Below are 18,406 nucleotides of genomic sequence, written 5' to 3'. Positions count from 1 at the left end.
TTTTTATAAGGCTACTGGAGGTTCAAAATTTTGAGAACAAATTGCTATGGCAAAAACATGAAATTTGCTAGGAGTAGATCTCAAGTGTTCTCACCACAGACATACACAAAAAGCTAACTACATGAGGTGATGGATATGTTAATTAATTTGACTGTGGTAATCATATCACAATGTATATGTATATCAAAACATTATGTGCTGCACCTTAAATATACACAATTTTTATTTGTCAATCATACCTCGGTAAAACTGGAAAAAAGTATTAAAGTCTTTCTGTTTCTTGCTAAGAAATGTAAAATTGACTTCTATAAGAGCAAGGCCAATAGCAATGAATAAATACACCAATTTTTATGACATTAAAAAAATGTATTGTTGGGCTTTTAATTGTAATTGCTTTATACTTATAAGTTAATTAGGGAAGAATTGATTTCGTAAGAATGCTTAATTTCCCCATTTGAGCACATGATGCATTGCTCCAATTATTCAAATAATAAAATATTTTAGCATAATATATTTTCTTTATTGAAGATCCTCTACATGTTTCATAATATTTACTACCAAATTAATGATTTGTTAGTGTTGATCGCTCACTATGCTTTTCAGCTGGGTCACAATTTACAAAGGATATTTAATCCTATGCCAATTTGCTTAAAACTTGATTTTATTAAGTTTATTAAGTGAATGTCAAATACTGATACATCCAAATATAAATATCTCTTTTCTCAATTATTAACTATATCATATTTCTTAACATAATGAGCTTTATATAAAGGTTGATGGTTTTGTTTTAAATTCTGATTTAGTTTTTCCTAAAATTTACAGTTCTTCATTTCTTCTTTTACATGCTGATTAGTATATACATGTATATCTTCTTCTATGCATGCCTTAATACTTCCAGAACTTTAAAGCCTTATATATGTTTTAGAATGTATTTTAGATAGTCATATTGACTTTTTGGGGGGCTGTCATTCTAAATCACGCCTTTACATATATTTTTGTCTCTTCTATATTGTACTTCCTATAATTTGATTCTCTTACTATGATAATGAAAGTCCCCTTTCTATTTCAGGCTCCAAATCTTTTTATTGGAGGCCCTAAAGCCCTTGATTTCTGGGGATTCCCTATTGCCAATTCAGGGTGACATAGTCAATTCCAGGTTGTTCCCAGGCTGCATCTGCCTTTAGGAGTGCAGAGGGCAAAGAAGATTTAGCATTGAGGCAGCAATGTAAAGGGAGTAATCATGCAACCCTCAGGTATCTTCTATTCATGCCAGCTTTGGCTGTAATGTCCACTTTTCACATCTAATATTTTGTTGTCATCATCTCTCCACCTGAGCATCCATTAAATGTTTATATTTCACTCTGCCACCTAGTCATGTTTTTATGTGGGTATCTGTTGTGATGTCCCTTCAATCTGGTGGTACTTTCACACATGGTCTAACAATTGGTCAATGAGAAATTACCAACTCTCTTTCAACACTCTAAGGTCATGGGAAACTTGTAAGGCTCTCTCAGGTTTACTTGCATAGACAGTCCACCCACCCAGTTGTTTTTATTTTATGGTCATTTTGCTGGTATAGCCTGGCAGAAACTGTGCATGGTTTATTGACGTCTGGGACTCCGGATGTATATGAAACATCTATTATTGAATTCCCAAACATATCTCATTATCCAAATGTTGGTGCATGCTGCATTTTCCCTTCCCCAAAACCCGGGCAATCTCAAGCCGCGTTGCTTTATTATCTGAGTTTCTCATACCTCAATCCATTATCATTGAGGTATTTCTCATACCTCAACCATTATCCGGGAAAGTAAGAAATTTTGCCTTTAACTAATAATGTGATTTTAGTACCCATGAGAGAAAGGACCTCAGAAGGCCCAGGTTCTTACAACTCAGAAAGCTCTTATCTCTTACTTTTTTTTTTCTGTCACAAGTTCCCCAAGTTCACTTTAAAAAGAAAATCGTTGAGTATTAATTCTGTTTTTTTTTTTTTTTTCACAATTCTGATCCAACTATCTTACACTTAGGCCAGTAAGTGTTGACTTCCATGTAGAAGGCAGTACATAAAGTATCTGAAAATACTAAGGAAGAGGCACTTGTTAATGTTAAAATATTTTAAGATCTAGGTAGATTATTTTAGTCCCATGATTGATTATCATATCTAGCCTATTTGGTCTTTCCTTTTCCTTAAGGACTCCTCTCATAAGAAGGATTGTTCAAAAGTGGTTGAAGCTCACTTGGATTACCTGGATAACAAGCTGCTTGGGGCAGAGCTACTTGTCCCTTGTCCCCTTTTCTTAGTGGGAAGAGTTGTACCCAAACCCATTTTCTGTAGAAATGTTCCACCAATCTTTGCCACAAATTCCCAAACGTATCTCTCTTTCCCCAACCACAAATGAGACCTACAGAAATTCTCACATGCCTCAATGTCACCTTAGAGTTCTGGGGACGTGGCTTTACTAAATCATCCCTGTAAACAGCTGATCTTTGAACCCAAAGAAACTAGCACCTTGAGGGAATAATCTTTTGTACCCACTCTACAAGATGGGAGAGAGGAGGCAACATCTCTCCCCTGAGCACAAATCCATTTATAAGTTTAATAGAGTTCTCTAGCCCTTTTGTGGAAATAATGGTTATTTGAGCAACTCGTACCTTGCTTTCCTTACTGTAAATTTGGCTTTTAAGTTTTCACTGTTAAACCTATTATTTAATTCCACACCACTTGATGGAATCTGTCCCAAGCACTGTGGTCTGATAGGTGTAACCACAAAGGAACCCAGTTTGCATAATGGTGTACGCTATTTTTCATGACTGCCACATTGTCTCATATATATTCTATTTCTTTTTAGTTCTTCAGGTATTTTTAAAGTATACAAACTATCTCACAAATCTGGATCCTTTTATCCTCAATTCTGTTGTTTCAAGGGATCATATATACACTTATTTAGAAGGACCCATTCAATCCCATAATTTTCTTTTTTTCTCCCTTGAATATATTTCACATCCATTAGTCCTAACAGTTCGATGTTTACTGCAAAAGAGTCATTTCACTATTTTTGTTTGACTTCTTGATCTTTTCTGTACTTGACTCATTTTTTTTTGGAAGTGCAGAATTTTTCATTAGGTCAGATAATATTTTTTTTTTCTGTTTCCTTATTTCTCTCTTTCACTCTCTCTCTCTTTTGCAGACTGACACTAATATAAGATAGATTTGAATTTCAAATTGTAGTAGGACCCTTCTTTCAGTTTGTCCTAGCAGTGATATGGTATCAAAGTCTGGAGATTTACTTGAAGAGTTCTTTCTCGCTGCCACTATCCCCCCCACCACCAAATGTTTACTCTACTTATTAGTTTGCATGTTATGTATGAGCATCATGTTCTGTTTGTCCATTTACTCCTTCCAGTTCTTATGCTGCTATAAAATCTGGAGCTGAATCTCAGCTTCCCTAAGGATGGTCTGTGATCTGTGTGTTATGTTGCTTGACTTCAAGTTTTAATTTAGAGATCAAATTAGCTGGAGGAATCTCCTCTACTCTAGTATGTTTCTTAGTCTTCAGTCTATATTTGGAGCCTAATGCAAATTTGGAGCCTAATGCAATCCTCACAAATATTTCCATTCATTAATATTGACTTGGGACTGGAATCATGTTGGTCTCACTCACATTTATTGAATCGTAGGGCAAGAAGTTTAGGACAAGGAGTTTGGAGCTCAGTTTGGGTTTTGAGAATACCTCAAAATTCTGTCTTATTATTCTGGAAATGATAAGAAATTGCTCCTAGGATTGGATTATATTTGATTCTTATTTCAATTGAGATAGTCCTTGAAGTTTCTTTGGTGGCCCTCAATAAATCATGCCTGCTATTATACCTGACAATCACAGTCGGACCCCTTAAATCCAGATATTGAATCTATGACTTGCTTTAATCAGCAAAATGAGGCAGAAGTAATGCTGTGACAGTTCCAGTTACCTAAACCCTAGTAGCATCCACTCTGCACTCTTGGAATTCCTGAGCTGCTATGTCAAAGTTGGACTACTTTGCTGAACAGAATAGGCCCAGAGAAAAGCTTAAACATCCCAGTATCTCAGCTGAACACAGCACTCAGTAGAACCTCAGTTCAATTCATGTGCATAAGTGATGTTGGCAGAAATACCAGAAGAACCACCTAGCTGAGCACAGTCCAGATTGCAGATTTGTGAGCAAAGGAAATGGTTGTTATTTTAAGACAAAAAGTTTTAAAGTTGTTTGTTGTTAAGCAATAGATAATTAAAAGACACATAATTTCAAAAATATTATTTGAATAATTTGCCAGGTTATTTGTCCTAAGTACATAAATTGCAAAAATAGTGAGGTACAATTTTGCTCTGTCATAACACTACCATAATATTTTTAAACATTATAATGTATTGCCACTTACTGGATTATGATCAATCAATTCAGCTCTTCACTAAATACTATACTGTTATATAATCATGATATTTTGATGCCTACAGAGCACTACTCGTGTTCAGAGCTAAAAGGAAATTTTCTTTTTCAAATGTTTCATGGATTAATATCAGAAAAAAAATGAAACTTATTTCTCTCTCTCCTTCCCTTTCTCTCTCTCATTCTACACATCTCCCCCCAACACACACACACACACTCACACACACAAACACACATACATATCTATCACTTCCCTAGGAAATTATGGGAATTGCAAAATAATGTCCAGCTTATGGCATGATTACTTGAACAAAGATCTTACAATCTATTTGGAGAAGCAAAATATACTTACATAACAGAGAAAAGTAGTAATTGAAATATATAATTGGGGCTGGCCTGTGGCCTAGTGGTTACGTTCTGTGAACTCTGCTTCGGTGACCCAGGTTCTCGGGTTCAGATCTCAGGTGCAGACCTACACCACTCATCAGCCATGATGTGGTAGTGATTCACATATAAAAAATAGAGGAATATTGGCACAGATGTTAGCTCACAGCTAATCTTCCTCAGCAAAAATAAAAAAGGTAATTAAATTTTACAAAAAGTCGTAAAAATGTTGTAAAAATCAGTAATATAGTGTTTAAGATTAGATGTTAGATTGAGACAAATGTGGGTGTGAATCTTACTTCTTCATCTACTTAAAGTATCACTACATAAAATTATTCTATAAGCTTCAATTTTCTTATAGGTATTAAAATAATAATAGACCTATGCTATAAATTTATTATTTGTATTAAATATAATAATGGCTATAAATGATTAGTACAGTATCACACAATGGTTAGCTAACACTGTTGTTTTTATTACTATATTCTCAACTAAAATTTTCATAGAAGTTTGAAGAGACGATACGCTAGGGTGATCTATAGTACCTAAAAATGAAATTTGAACTAGGATTTGAAAGATGGAAATAATCTGGATAGATAGTGATTAGGCACTGATATATTATGAGATTTACATTTTCATGCATTTTGTGAATGTAATTCGGGGGCCTTGGGAGGAGTTTTATCTTTTCTCCTGAAACTATCTGAATGATTTAGCAGAAACAAGCTGGTGAATTTGTTAGAACTAGAACTTTCAGCTGGCTTAATGCTTCCATGCTCTTGCAAGAGAAGAGAAAAAGAAGCATTTGTATTTCTGAAACCAGGAAATCAGGAGAGACAAAATGGAGCATTACTTTTAAACAGGAAGAGTTACTGAATATTGCTGATTCAAAAATATATATGGTGTCACTTCTTTCAGGCTGCTATAACAAATTACCATTGACTGAGTGGCTTATAAACAATAGAAATTTGTTTCTCATATTTCTGGAGGCTGGGCAGTCCAAGATCAAGGCACAGTAGATTCCATGTCTGGTGAGCTCCCACTTCCGGGTTCATAGATGGCTGCCTTCTGCCTGTGTTCTCACATGGTTAAGGGGTGAGCAAGCTCTGTGGGGTCTCTTTTATGAGGGCCCTAATCCCATTCATGAGGGCTACATCCTCCTGACCTAGTCATTTCCCAAAGGCCCTACCTCCAAATACCATGACATCAGGGATTAGGTTTCAACCTAAAATTCTGGGGAGAAACAAATATTCAGTCTATAGCATATGGTGTCTACAATTTCAAAAAAGAAATACAAACAGTCCACCCAGAGAGGAAAATAGAGCTTCATAGTTTAGAGCAAAGTCAAGGATGTAAGAAGCCCAGAGTGACAAGTAACTACAGCAGATGGCAAAGGAGCTCACAACGGGATTGGCATAAAATGCTTTCAGTCCAAAGGTCAGAATCTTTAGAGCCAAAAACAAAGACAGCATAGGTGTACAAAGTATATCAGCTTTCTAATTTTACTGATCTAGGTTCAAAGCAAGACTTTAACATTGAATTTCAGGCTTTAAATTTTTCATATCATTTGTTATAACCTAATCAACCAGTGACCATCAGGAATAAGCCTGTTGTCTGACAAATCAGATTTATTGACTTGGTTCAGTGAAGGCGGAAATTCCCGAGGAATTTCTTTAAATTTGTTATGATTCCCTGTGATTCTGGTGGCATTATCAATCACGTAGTCCTGCTTTCCCATCAAAGTGGTGAGCACCTCACCCTGGACAACCATTTAGTGTTCTTTTCAGGAAGAGACTGGATTAGAGAGTGAATTTTGTCGATTTGAATAGACCCTGGATTGGAGAGTACTGCTTTCTTTTCTCTGAGATACCTAGATAGGAAGATCACGTAAACCTGCAGATTGAGGGGCCAACCTTGCTGTCACATGGAGAAAATTTCTTCAGAAATGAAAACACACAGAAGAGATAAGAACAATGCAAAGAAAGATAATCAGCCATGCTTAAAGGGAGCCTGAGCTCTTGGTTTTGTAGCTACAAGAAGCAATCTATTCTTTCCTTTTCTTTTGTTTCACAAGCCAGGTTTAAATTGAGATTTTCAAGAGACTGAAGATAATGTAATATTTTAGTGAGGAAGATGCATTTGAGCTGCACTTTTGAGCATAAATATGCTTTCAGAATGGGTAAAAGTCCTTTCATGTTGAAATAAAAGTAGCCTTGTGTAATAGAATTTTAGTAAATGTGGACAGTTGTGTGAAAGATAAGGCTGGGAATATAAGTTGGGGAAAGATCATGAAGGAGTAGAGGGTTTGGACTTTATAAGCAGTGAGTAATACTAAAGTTTTTTTAAGAGCTAAAGATATAGCACGTCTCCTAGAAGAAATTAAACATCCAAATATGAATAAATAGCTGCACTTATGACTAAATACTAGGAAATGCCTAGAGTAAGAGAGAAAAACTAGGGGATCTATTGAAATGCTTGTTCACTTGTGTTTTAAAGACACAATATTTTGATTTTTAATTACTAATCGAAGGATATTAAACCTTCTACTGCTCTTAAGTTTACGATAATGTGTTTTAACTTTCACAGCTATATTTGACACATCTTTCTTGTCACCATGGGCTTGAGTAACACTTTCTTAAGTTGACTCATATTACAACGTAAAGGACTCTCTTAGCTTTATGCACTATCAGCCTTGGTATTAGAAATACAAGGAAGGTTATACTTTCATATTTTGTTATTTTTTTATCTTCTTCAAGTACCAAGACTCAGATATTAGCTATTATGGGTCCATATTTGAAGTTAACACGTCGAGTGGTGACTTTCATCCCCATATGTGAGTAAGGTAAACTTATTTCTTGAATGTTAATAGTGAGCTGTTTGCCCTAACCTAAATTCCATTATGTATATTAGTTCCTGCTAAATTATGTGATAGAGAAGATGCAACCAATAGTTGAAGGAAAAGAAAGTGAAAATAATTCTCAGTTAAAAATGAGATAGCCTGAAACAGAAACAGATCCTGAATTCGCAGTCAAATCTGAAAATCATTTGTGATTATTTCTGTTCATATTCTTTAAACCCCATTGAAATGAATTAGTCTTACATAGTCTAGCTTTCTGTCTGAAATGTGTAGTCTAGACACATACGTCACAGGTCCCTACCGTGACCCCCCGATTTGGATATTTGCTAGAAAGATACACAGGACTCAGCATATAATTGTACTCATGGCTAGTATTTATTATAGTGAATGAATACAAAGTAAAAGAAGCAAAAGGAAAAGGCAAATGCATGAAGTTCAAAGGAAGCTAGCTTCCAAGACTCCTATTCCATGCAGTCATACAGGACATGCTTAATTCCTTCAGCATCAGATTGTAACAATGTACTTGAAGTGTTGCCTATCAGGGAAACCCCTTTGAGATTTTTTTATTGGTGACTGGCCATTTATCAAAATTCCAGACTCCAAAAAGGACACTGGCTGTTCTGCATAAGCCCTTTTTTGCACAAACACTTGAGGTGTAACGATCTACTCAAAGTTTGCGGAAATTTTTATTTCAGTGGAGGGAACTGGTAACCAGTCGAGTTCCCAGACACCAGTCAAGGACCAACTTCATGAGCAGGCCTCTAAGGATAGCTTTCTTAGGCCTGCTATGTTAACAGTTTTCTGCACTACATTCTTGTGTTTTTCTGGTGAAAGATATTGCCAAGGTAGCAAAGTGTTAATATAGGGGATCCGCAATAATGAATAATATGTTCCTGAATGCTAACACCCTTAATAATTCATGGTGTAAACACCTAATATAAGTGATAATTATTAACTGTTTTCATAAGTGATGAATAATGGAGCCCTCACAAAAATAGATTTTAAATCTGCATTATTAGGTTTACCTTGGATTGGTAATAAGCTAACACTGGACTTTTACACCAGTAGTTCTTAACTCCGGCTACATTTAAGAATTATTGAGGGAATGCTTAAGGATTCCTAATGCCTGGGCTCCTCTCTAGTTATGGGCTCCAAACATCAGTATTTTTTTTTTAAACTTCACAGTTAATTATAATATACCGCCAAAGTTGAGAGCTATGACTATAAAGAGATTAAGCAGATATTCATAACTGGGTTTCAGGAAGAAAATTGCAGAGGTTTGGGTGCTGGGCTGATAAAAGCTTGATTAGAATACTGCTGCCCTGGGGGACAATTTGCTTGAGAACTCCCCTACAAAAGACTGCTGTAGGGGTTCAAAGCTTCCTAAAGAAGTCTTAATCACTCATTAACATCTTCTTAACTATTTCTATCTGTTCTTTAGAAGTATTTTCAGAGAAATCGCTGGGAATATTTTCCAAGAAATGAATTCTAACCACAGGAACTAAATATATTAGGGAAAGTGAAAATTTACAATCAATAAACAAATTTGCAGCTCACTATTAACATTCAAGAAATAAGTTTACCTTACTCACATATGGGGATGAAAGTCACCACTCGACGTGTTAACTTCAAATATGGACCCATAATAGCTAATATCTGAGTCTTGGTACTTGAAGAAGATAAAAAAATAACAAAATATGAAAGTATAACCTTCCTTGTATTTCTAATACCAAGGCTGATAGTGCATAAAGCTAAGAGAGTCCTTTACGTTGTAATATGAGTCAACTTAAGAAAGTGTTACTCAAGCCCATGGTGACAAGAAAGATGTGTCAAATACAGCTGTGAAAGTTAAAACACATTATCGTAAACTTAAGAGCAGTAGAAGGTTTAATATCCTTCGATTAGTAATTAAAAATCAAAATATTGTGTCTTTAAAACACAAGTGAACAAGCATTTCAATAGATCCCCTAGTTTTTCTCTCTTACTCTAGGCATTTCCTAGTATTTAGTCATAAGTGCAGCTATTTATTCATATTTGCAATTGGTGGAAAATGTAAATTGTCTCACCTCAATATCTAAACAAGCTCTGTTTATGAATCCAGTTACCTTAGTAATGTTTATTAATTGTCTACTTTGTTTAGGCACTAGGTTAGGTGTCGATGATACCAACACTGAAAAGACAACAGTTCTTATCCTTAATCTGCTTATGGGCTGATGCGTTTCCTAGTTTGGTCATTGTCATCTTGTTGGACCCGCATTCATCATCAAGACTCTACCTTCTGCCTTTGTAGTATTTTCATATGATTTTTGTTTGACTTCCCCTCAAAAAGAAGGTTATTTTCAATTAGTATCTCATTCAGTTTTTCTCTTAACTAAATCAAAGTAAAAGGAAGGCTCATTTTAGCCTCCAGGACTTCCATCATCAGTTCTGAAAAATGAAATTCTAAATGTTGTACGACAGATTTGATGAGGTGGCCCCTAATTCAATTTTGCAAATGATTATTCTGATTTCAATGATTTTTCTTAACTACTTAATAGAAAGCTGTGAGGTCAGGTCTAATATTCATTCTAAATAGTTTCCTAATTGGAGAGTTGTTTTTTTTTCAGTTTGAAAACCTTTTTCCTCCTTTTTTTGTTTCTCATTCATTCTCTTTCACTTTCAATCACTCTTTAATTCCTCCCAACCAGCCTAAAGGAAACCAAAGAAAGAGAAATCTATCAGTCATCCTTTCTTTTCTCTCAACAGACATCGTCATGATGACTCCACTACAAGGAAGGAAGCAACTTTACAAAGCTAAATCTTGAAATGTTCACATTTTACACTCTTAAGTATATAGAAAATAATCATCTGGATATTTATCAAAAAATGAAACAGCATATTATAAATCGAGCTTATGAAGTATCTCTCCAAATAGGTACTGTTTCCCACTTCTCTCTTTAACATCATTTTCACTGTTTTCTATTTACTTCTGGAAAAATCAGATAAATATTGTTGACTACTATTTTACATTTTATACCTTCTCAATCACCAAGTTGGTTAATTTTTTTTAAATAATATATCCTTTTGCCTCTGCTTTTTTAAAAATTTGCATATTTCTTAGAGTTTTTATTCTCTCAGCAATAACTTCAGTTCTTAGAAATATTGACCCTTTCATCTTTATTATAATCAATACACATATTTCTATCATAATATCCAATTGATATTACATATGATTGCAATATGATATTCAATATGATTAAAATATTATTTCATATGAATAGTAATATTCAGTAGGATACCAATTGCTGTTATGGAATGAAGATTATAGAAGAAAACATTTCATACCAATTTCCAAATTGCTGAATTTGGAAGTCACACATATTCAGAATATCATGAAACTTATAAATGTTTCATTAAAGAGCTATACATCAACATTTTTATTACTGTATACTATTTAAATGATTGTGGTTACTTTTTGCCATATTGTATCATATGATTTCTGTGAGATAGAGTACGGGTATCATATAACCTATTGCTTAAGACTTCAGGAATTCTGCATAGTAACGGAAGTATTTTATTAATCCATTGACTTGTCAGAAGGGCAGTATGAAAAATGAAAAAAACAGTGCTGGAGACAAAAAAAAATTTGTTTTAATGCTGTCTTTTTATCTTTTACAACCAGAACCATGATTAAGCATAAATAGTTTCTCTGTGAATTTGAGATAATCTTGAATCTAAAACATTGGAAATGTGTTCATATATTTTTTCAGTATAAGCATGAGCCTTTGCTTTTGTATTGTAAATCCTAATGAATATTTCAACCTCATTTCTTATTTCATCCCAGACCATCTTCTCGCCTCCAGCCAACCAAAACTCTGCCATCCACCACACATCATTTGTTGAACTAATGTGTGCAAAAAATACCACAAAAATTATGAAGTGGGTTTTTTGTTTTTTGTTTTTTACTGTCACAAAGACTCGTTTCTGCTTTTGCCTTGTATGAAATCTGGCAAGTCTTTTTTTCTACTCTTTAAAAAACATGCCCCTCAGTTCTTCATAACCCAATCCAAAACTCAACCTCATCAATGCAATTACACATATATAGATTTTAAAAATATTTGTATATACATACATAAATGAATATATGAAGGACTTGTCTTTGCTACAGTTGTAAGAGAAAAAAATCCCAATAATTAAAGGGAGTAAATTGCCAGAATCTGAAATGATTTTTCTGAAAGCTTGGTGCATGTGCAGGAGTCATGTAGCAAGTCAGTGAACCTGGTCAATCACAGTAACTAGTGGCTTTTTTTTATTGTATTTATTACACGGAATCATGTTACTATAATAAACATTCCATGAAGCATATGAGAAAACTCAGAATCATTTATATTTTAATGCCACCGGAAAACATGGGAACTTGAGAAAGTCTCATGATAGGACTCTTGCAAATGCTAAACATCTACTTCTCTGTTTAAATCTAAGCTAATAATCAAGTGAATTAATTCATATCCTTAAATTTTATACTATGCGTGCTTCTTTTTTACAGAATCAGAATATATACTACTTGACATCAAATCCCATAGCATTTTGTTTCTCATTTACATAACCATGATTTCTGAGTGGTCTAATAATTGTTAAGTAATTTAGCGATTACATAAACCACTATGTTTCTAGTGGACGGATCATATGTGTAATATAAACAAATGATTGTTAATTCAAATGAAAGACACCAATGGATATTTTGCAAGAAAGATTATGGAACAAAACATTTCATACAAATTTCTGAATTACTGAAATTTTAAAGTCAAAACATATTCAGAATATCATGAAATGTATAAATGCTTCATTAAAGAGATGTACAGCAATGGTTTTATTATTTTAAATTATTTAAATGTGAGGTTATTTTTTGCCCTAAAACATGAAAAAATTATTCATCTTTTGAGTTAATGGTAGAATTAGCATTTTAGAAATCTCATCATTCATTCAGTAAATAAACTTTACATTTGTTCAGGATTCGAAATGCTGTATCCCAATGTGTTAAAAAAATAAAGCTAAAAATAATTTAATTTTGGAATATTTTTGCTCTCTCAAAATGTTTTTCTCTAGCTAGCACATTGGGTCTTTCTTATTAGAAAGTAAGCTTTCAGAATTCTATAGAAGCTATTCTAAAATAAAGATACTTAGTAACTTTATTTCCACAGTGTTAAAATATGCTGTTTGGAAAGTACATTTGCCGTGTATTTTTTAAAACTGGTGAGCTATAATGAAATGCAATGAAGTATTAATAAAATCAAAATATAAGGTATTTGAATTTTAAGCAAGAAAAAAAATCTAACGATCTTGAAGAGTTAATGTAGAGACAAAAATCCTGGCAGTTGTAGAAACTGGCCTAGAGTTAACATTCATTACAGGGAACTTGTTTTATCTAATCTCTTTTGCTTGATTTCCTAGCTAAAGATGCCTATTCTACCAAATTTAACCTTAATGACTTCTGGTTAATGTATATAGAGAGCTTTGAAGATGAAAAGTGCTATAGTAGAATCCGGTCCTACTTATCATTCCACATAATTAGAATTCAGCAACATAGATTAAGTCTCACTTTGCAAATGGCATTTCTCAGTGTAGCCAAAGTTAACGTGGCTTCCTCTTTTAAGACTTGCATACTTGTCTATTTAGCAGTAATTTATTTGACTTTCTTTGATATTTTGAAAGGTAGAAATTATTTTTGCATCTTTTAAAGTGCCGTTTGGTTCCTGGAAAAGACATTTATAATTTATCAATGTTCTAATTAAATCCAATAAAAATTAACTGACATTAAAATATCTGACAGCATATGCTATTTTTTCTATTCAAATATTTTGCTTTTATGAACTTGAGTAGTTTTAAGTTCCTGTTTCAATGTAGGATATAGAGAATACTTCACAAAAATGGCTAGGCCCGGAACTTGCCCTGTATTTTCAACTTCAGTCAAATGTACACTTACTGGCTTCCGAGTTGACCTAAGATTATCCACCCTGAAAACTGATTTATTTATACATCAGAGATAATGGGTTGCTTCTATCAAAGCCTTTTGCAAACTAGTAACTACAGTGAATTCTTCCACTTGTATTTCCTTGTCTTCTGTGTTTAAAGATTAATCAAATTCCTTCCTGCTTATTTGCTCATTTTGTCCTTTTGGTAGGAGTGTCCTTTTGGTACTTGTCTCTTTGCCTGTCTTCTGATCTACTTCATGTGGCACGACTTCTGCCACTCTGCTGTTTCCATTTTTAGTTTTCCTAAACTAACCATGCCTAACTTCTACCCCTCACCCAGATAAGAACAAATTACCCTACTCCATATTTTTCATCAATCCACTACTGACAGCCATCAGCAATGCTGACAGTTAAGTTTTCCTAATTGGAAATTTCAATATGCTTACCTATGGTGGCTGTATGTACACCTTTTTTCCCTGAAACAGCATTCTATTGGATAATATCTAAGAGGCCCGTGGAGAAGAGAATTCTATTCTTCAATGTATAGCATATTAATGTTTTAAAATACTATTTTCAGCATTTTTCCCCTTACCCAGAACCCATCCATGTCTTTCCACTCCTTAAAGGTTGGGTACCTTGTTTTTCAGCCAGAGCAATCAAAGCCCTCCACAACAGAATATCAATCTCTTTTAACTCACATCACCTGAGTCTAGAATGTTCTCTGTTTCCTTAACAAGCATGTGAATTTCAAACTCTGTATGTGTGCTAACATCATTTTTCTGATTAGAAACTGTCACCTTCAATGCCATGAGGACTTTATGAACCCGCAAATGATTAAAAACTTGGATTTTCTATATGGTTTAACATGGAAATAATTCTTGAAATTTGGCTTTTCTTTCATAATTACTGTTTTATATCTTCCCCCAAATACTGTAACCTGTTTGATAGACAGAAATATAATGCACTGTATTCTTATAAGCCCCAATCAATCTTAAAATACTAGGTTCTCAATTCACATGACTTATTCTTTATTGAGAAATAACAATTATCTAATTCAACTCAAAGGCATTTTTGATTGAAGTATCAATGTTATTACAGGAAGTTTCCTTTAACTAAAAGACCTTTAGTTATGTGTTTACTTTAGAATTATTCTTTGTGGTTAACCAAATCAGAATGAATTATGTTTGCTTCAAATTTGTATTATTTATTGCTTAAATGATTCTATTTTTTTTAGTGATTGTTATGATACTTACTGGGTTAAGTATACAGAAATGGACAGAAGGATTGGTAATTTGGAACTCATAAAATAGATGACCATATTAAAACTTTAAACAATCTGAGTTCATAAGACCAAAACTGTTACTTTATGATTTTTCCCTCAAACCACTCCTTAAGGATGAAGATAGTTTATTGTTTTCTGCTTCTTCTTTCAGAATTATATTTTGAATACGTAAACATATTTTTATATGTATATAATTAGTTGTTGGCATTACATATCTGCATGTATGTATATATATTTCATATGTATGAATCCATCTACATAGATGTACATATGTACTTTATCTCCCATCTATATATCTAGTAATATATTTGAGAGAGATAAAATAATAATAAATTTTTCCATACTATTTATATGCATTTTTTAATTTGATTTTCTTAGTCAAAAAATTGATAGAGCTCTATGATTGTAAATGCATCACTAACTCAGTTTAATAGCAGCTGCAGCGCATTTCATAATATTGCTTTACCATAATCAGGTAATTAAATGCCATGTTTTTGAGTGCTAAAAAATTACTCCCTCCTTTAATAATGATCTGCATCCATTTTTATCATGTATTTTCCTAACATATAAGGAAAAGATGTTTTAATCAAGGTAAATATATTAATAAATAATTGGACTGACTTCATTTCTTAGGGCTCCTTAAGTTGTTACGACAGGGCATTCGTATGCTGTTCCATCTACCTGAAATACGTTTGCCCACCTCCATCTGGAGATTCCCCACTCATTTTTCAATCTTCACCTTAATTGTTTTGGCTATTTTGGGTCCTTTGAATAACCATATGAATTTCAGGATCGAATTGTCAATTACTGAAGACATTTCTGCTGAAATTTTTATAGGAATCTCATTGCATCTGTAGATCAATTTAGGTATTACTGCCATTTTATCAACACTAACTCTTCCAGCTCATGATCATGGGATATTTTACCATCTATTTAGAATTTCTTTAATATTTTTCAAAAGAGTTTATTTTAGTTTTCAGTGTACAAGTTTTACACTTCTTTTGTTAAATTTAAACCTAAATATTTCCTTCTTTTTGATGCATTGTTTGATTAATTTTATTTTTACAATGTTTGTTGCTGGGTTACAGAAATGAAATTGATATGTGCATATTGATTTTGTATCCTTCAGCCTTGCTAAATTCATTTATTGCTCAATAGTTTGTTTAGTGAAATTCTTAAGACTTTCTATATACAAGATCATATTATCGGCAAGGACAAACAGTTTTAATTCTTTCTTTCCTATCTGAATGTCTTTTATTATTTTCTTCTTGACTAATTGTTTTGGCTCTAAACTCCAGTAAAATGTGGAATAGAGTGGTGAGAGAAGACCATGAAGATAATCAGACAACATGCTTTGTATGACTTCAATTTTTTTAACTCTATTGAGGCTTGTTTTATGGCCTCACGTATGGTCTATCTTGGAGAATGTCCCATATGCACTTGAATAGAATGATAGAATGTGCATTGTGCTGTTGTTAGGTGGTGTGTTCTACAGGTGTCTGTTACATCTGCTTGGTTCATAGTGTTATTAAAATCTTCTATTTCCTTGCTGATCTTTTGACTAAGTTGCTCTATCCACTATTGAACTTGATGTGTTGAGGCCTAGAACAGTTATTGATGAATTGTTTATTTTCCATTCAATTCTATCAATTTTTGCTTCATGTATTTTGGGGCTCTTTTTTTAGTTACATACGTGTTCATAATTGTTATATCCTCCTAATAGATTGATGCCTGTATTATTATAAATGTGGTCTTTTATCTCTAGTAACACTTTTTTATCATAAGACTTATTTTCTTCCATATGTGTAGCCATTCCAACTCCCTATAGTGGCTCTTTGCATGGTACATTGCTTTCTATCCTTTTATTTTCAAACTATTTGTGTCTTCGAATTTAACTTGTATCTCCTGCAGATAGCATATAGTTTAATTTTGTTTTAATTTAGTCCAATACAAAAATCTCTGCCTTTTGATTGGAATTTGTAATCCATTACATTTAAAGGTATTATTGACATAGCTGTATTTATGTCTGCCATTTTGCTTTTCGTTTACTGTAGATCTTGTCTCTCTTTTGTTCAACTATGTCTCCTTTAGTGCCTCCTCTGGTATTATGTGGATATTTTATTGTGTAACATTTAAATTACTTTAATAAAATTTAATGATATTTTTGAGTTATAAGTGATTTCTCTAGGGTTTATAATACATATCTAAACTTATCAGAATCTACTTTAGATTTAAACTGACTTAGATCCAGTGTAACATATAAGCTTTACTCTTCTACAGCTCCACTTATCCCAAATTTTGTGTCATTATCCTAATACATTTTACATCTATATCCGCTGCAAAATAGCAATACATTTTTATAGTTATTACTGTATGTAATCTTATGATTTTTAAAAGCTGAGAGAAAAAGAAAAATATGTATTTATAGAGATGGTTATATTAATCTTCTTATTCATATTTATGGTTCTCTTTATTTCTTCCTGTGGATTTCAGTTACCACTGAGTGTCATTTCCTTACCCCAATATATCTTTGCTCCCACCTTCCTCCTTTGTATTGTTATTCACAAATATATGTCATTTCTAAATGATACACTCATTAAGATTATATATATATTATTTATGCCATTGTTTACTTTTAATCATTTAAGAGAAGAAATATGTAATTATACTGCATCTAACAATAGAGCTTCAAAATACATCCAGCAGAAACTGATTAGAACAAAAGGGAGAACTAGAAAACATCAGCAATTATAGTTGTGGATGGAAACACTTTTCTCTCAGTAATCAACACAAGTTGACAGAAAGTTGACAAGAATGAAGAAGACATGACAAAGACTATCAACCAAAAGACCTAACTGGTGTTTAAAGACCACATCACTAATAACAGCAGAATATGTATTCAAGCTCACATATAACTTCCTTTAAGATATGCCAACAAACATCAACAAATTGAAGATATTTAAAGTATACTCTGTGATAATAGTGGAAACAAACTCAAAATCAATATCGGAAATATGTCTAGAAAATCTCCAAATATGTGGAAATTAAGCAATACACTTCTAAAAAGAAATGTGGATCAAAGAGTAAGTTCTACTAAAAAGTATTTTGAAGTAAATTAAAATGAGTGTACAACACTTAAAGAACTTTAGAAAAATAATAAATTACTGGATATTTAGAAATAAAATTAAAATATACCAAAAATATTGTACTATGTACAATAGCATCCCCAAATATGAAATATTTAGGGGTATCTAACTATGCAAAATTTCTGAAGTTAAATAAAAATATCAATGAATAACTAAATAAACATAGAGAGAGACCATGATTATATATCAGTAGATGCCAGTTCTCTTCAAATTTACCCGACAATTTCTTGCACTCACAATCTAAATCTTGCAGAATTTTTGTAGAAATTGACAATATTGTTCGAAAATTGACATAGAAATGCAAAGGGTCCAGAACACCTAAGATAAGTTCCAAAAGAAGAATAAATTTGGAGGGCTAACATCA

Source organism: Equus asinus, chromosome 12 (assembly GCF_041296235.1).
Source record: "Equus asinus isolate D_3611 breed Donkey chromosome 12, EquAss-T2T_v2, whole genome shotgun sequence".
Classification (NCBI taxonomy): domain Eukaryota; kingdom Metazoa; phylum Chordata; class Mammalia; order Perissodactyla; family Equidae; genus Equus; species Equus asinus.
This window is presented reverse-complemented; position numbering follows the sequence as displayed.